This window comes from Schistocerca piceifrons, chromosome 7 (genome assembly GCF_021461385.2).
Source record: "Schistocerca piceifrons isolate TAMUIC-IGC-003096 chromosome 7, iqSchPice1.1, whole genome shotgun sequence".
Classification (NCBI taxonomy): domain Eukaryota; kingdom Metazoa; phylum Arthropoda; class Insecta; order Orthoptera; family Acrididae; genus Schistocerca; species Schistocerca piceifrons.
Window position 1 is genome coordinate 495,405,439 of NC_060144.1, and position 3,999 is coordinate 495,409,437.

Genomic DNA, 3,999 nt, shown 5'->3' on the forward strand with positions numbered 1-3,999 from the left:
ACTTGTAAAGTGAAGACCTGGTGAGCGGCCCATTCTGGACCGTACTCACGACACACAGGTGCCACTCCAGGCTTCATGGAGCAGGGGTCATCATTTACGACTCTCATACGGCAGCTGTGATCCAACGTACTGTTCGTGGTGTACAACAACAGCTGTGGCCAGCTAGATCACAAGATCTCTCGCGAACTGAACATCTATGGGACTTGTTGAAAGGGGAATTTACTCTTTCTCCACAAACTGCGAGAACCATTGCCGATAGGCGCAAATGCTTGGGACAGTCTATCACAGAATGCCATTCAGCACCTTATCAATGGTTAGCGCGCAAGAATACACACCACTGTTTTTGCCAGAGGGATGTACACTACTTATCGATGCAACTGTTTGGGCAAACTTTACTGTGACGTGAATTTACTATCGTCTGCCCCTACAATGATGAGCTACTTGGCACATCACTTGTCAATGAAATGGCCTGGTCCTTGAGAGGGGTTGCCTTTTTTTTATTCCAGCAGTGTATATCAACATCTATGCCTGTACTCTTCGAACCACTCTGAAGTATATGGCAAACGATACTTTCCACTGTGACGTGCAACAACTTTTCACCTATTCCATTCTCTCAAAATACCTGCACTGATTCACAAGAAACCACACACGTGAAACACACCTCTCTTAGTTCATATGCAACATCCTGAATACAGTAGATGCAGATCAACAGGAAGATCCCGTCTTTCCAATGTGACATTACTGTCGCATATCGCTGTGGGATACTGTTTCATTCCCTCCTACTATTTTTTGATTATTATTTTGTGCGTATTGGACCTGTGTGCTTGGGAGATTAGTTTTTCGTTTTTTGTAGTGGTACGGTGCGCTACCGATGTGGTCTCAGGGTCCGGTTCTCGGTAGAAGGCAGTCAGTGAATCTCATTAGGAGAGGTGCGCCTTTCCAGGGAGACAGAGAGCTTTCGTGAAAGCGAGGCTGCCACCTGCTTCGTGCCATTGTGGACAGAGCCGGCGCCCGGGAGTATTTCTGGCCGCGGGGAGCGTGCCACCACAGCTGTGGTTGGCTCTGAGCACTATGGGACTTAACATCTGTGGTCATCAGTCCCCTAGAACTTAGAACTACTTAAACCTAACTAACCTAAGGACATCACACACATCCATGCCCGAGGCAGGATTTGAACCTGCGACCGTAGCAGTCGCGCGGTTCCGGACTGCGCGCCTAGAACCGCTAGACCACCGCGGCCGGCACAGCTGTGCCTAAAAAGTAATTTAGTTTGACGTTTTTGCCTTTTCTGCATGGAAATCAAAGGCCCAGCAGCACTGCCCATCCATTGTGAGAAAGGCAGTTGCTTTGGCTCCAAAATTTTGGTTATCCAATAATACGGAGTCACCTCACCGCCGTGCTCTGCAAGGACCCGACCAGGTGAGGAAACGGTGCCCCGTGCTGATATGAACCTCATGTTTGTTAATGTATGTTTCATACGCTAAGAGAGGGATGTTTCTGCTGCGATCCCCTGTTTCTTTTCGTGCAATAAGCGAGATTTTCATCTGTCATACTGGCAACAGCATCGAGTCGTCCCTTCCACGTACACTTTTTTCAAAGTAGAGATTGGAGGCCTGTGAACTTAGATTCTGGTCATTCATGTCCCAGCCGTCATTGAGAGTGAGTCCTCTCTGCCCATTGCCTGATAGGTGCACAGTAGCTGATTTGGAGATATGTGTTGCAAATTGCTATAATGTGACCTACATTCTGAGCAGCTTGTTACTTGCTTAATTTTCCAGGAAACTTGTGCTGCTTAGTGTCGTGATAATTTGTGGCATCTTGTTAGCCTTCTTGTATTGTTAACTTTGCCCAGGTGAGCAGATCTTGTTGCGCTTTCTCTATATGGTCTTCCACAGTTTTTGGTAGCTCCTGACAGTTTAGTCACCTCGTGATTTAAGTTTTACAGAACTTTGTTCTCTATAAATTTTGCTGTGATTTATTTCAATCGTTAGAGCAAATAATTAAAGAAATCTAAGATAGAACTGTGAAGTAACGTGAGCCATGAAGGCAAAATTAAATATACTCATTGGCACAGTTGTATTATTACAAACATCCATAACTGGCATATGCACACATCGATTCGCAGGCATTAATCTGTATTACACAGAGAGAATTAATTATTGAGCACAATTGTGCAATGGGGTTTTGATGCAAATACTGAGAAACTTTTTCAATGTAATACAGTGCCAAAGAGAGTGTGGGTATTAAAAGAACACTTTGATTCATTAACAGTGGTCATATTGTGATTCAGTATTCAAACTTAGTTTTTCTCAGAATGTAAATACGATTGGAGTTAACTGTCGGCACAGAGGAAAAGGTATTGTGAATCGGGACTAAACAAGAAAATCATACACACTATTTAATTAGAAACAGTTAATATGCATACAATCGTTCCGAGAATTTTCGAATGAAGTTACGCAACTTTTCAAGTTGTAACATGAACAAAACCAAAGTAATTTTTACCGTGCTTCGTGTTTGCTTCAATATTACTGTTAGACATCTAATTTTCCATCACTAATCACCATCCATCGCGCTACAGAACGCCTTCTCAGTCTCAAAGGTTGTCGTTGACTGTACTGCGCAGTGTACCATCCAGCGTAACATGTGACATCTCGAATAGTAGTACTCTCTTGCAATGATATAGTCTACCTCATCACTCGATTTGCCAAGTGTTCACATCTGTGACCCAATGTTTAGTACATGATTTTCATAATAAACAATTTAAGTCTGAAAGGCGTGTGTCGTGATAGAAAGCCATGCTACTCCCATCGTGATCGTTAAGCCCTGAAACCTTCAAGCTACTCAAAAGGAATAATTCTTACCTCCCTGAAAACAGTTTCGAAACGCTGCCTGATCTTAAAATTTTAATATAAAAACACACACACACACACTCTCTTTCATAATTCAGCGCTGCTGAAAAAGGGGGCTTGCTTAGCTACTGTTTTCGCAATACACAGTGAGTAATGATTCATCAACAATGATCCAAAACTGGAGGTGTGTTAGCTTTTTACACATTGTCTTTAAATTCCAAGAATAACTAAACTTCAAGCAGCAACACATAATTCGTGAATATATTTCTCACGTAGCAGCACAATAATGTGCGAAATCACTACGCACAGTACAGGGTATATATAAAGTCAGGGAACACTTTCAGTTATTTATTGCACGATAACCAACCATTGTACAGATATCATATGTATGTCATTTTCATGTATACCACCACAGCGTAGTTTGGTAATTTTCCGATAGTCAGCGTTAGTCACCAGCATGGCGAGTTCAGGTGCGGAGAGAGCTTTCTCTGTGTTGGAGTTCGACAAAAACAAGTGTGCTACAGCTGGTCAACGGATGTTTAGAACCAAGTACGGTAAGAAGCCACCAACAAGGAAGGTCATTTACCATTGGCACAACAAATTCGTTACGACGGGTTGCTTATACGCGGCAAAGATAAGCGGACGTCCCAGTGTGAGTGAAGTGAATGTGGAGCACGTACGAGAGACGTGCTTGGACGGGTATAGAAAGAATTCGATTACCGTATTGACGTATAACGGGTCACTCATGGTTCGCATATCGAATGTTTGTAAAAAAAACTTTGAGTTTCTCTTCAAAGTGCAATATGTATGACATCTGTACAATATTTAGTTCTCGTGCAATAAATAATTAAAAGTGTTCCCGTACTTTATGTACACCCTGTATTTAGCAATCAGCAATCGTCCAAACAGCACCCATAGATCTGACATGTCTGTACCTGAAACCTGATAACATCCAAAGAAAAGCTACTTATTATTAATGTCTTGCGGCTGCAATTCAGTATGTGGTTTCCGATACGCCAGAACATTCATGGACCGTGAGGCGAACACACGATATACATCGTGGCATATTCTGTAGCTTGTGTAGGGAACCTCGCTTCAAGATATACAACACTCTAAAAAAAAATTATCAAAAAGTTTACTCTGCTTTTGC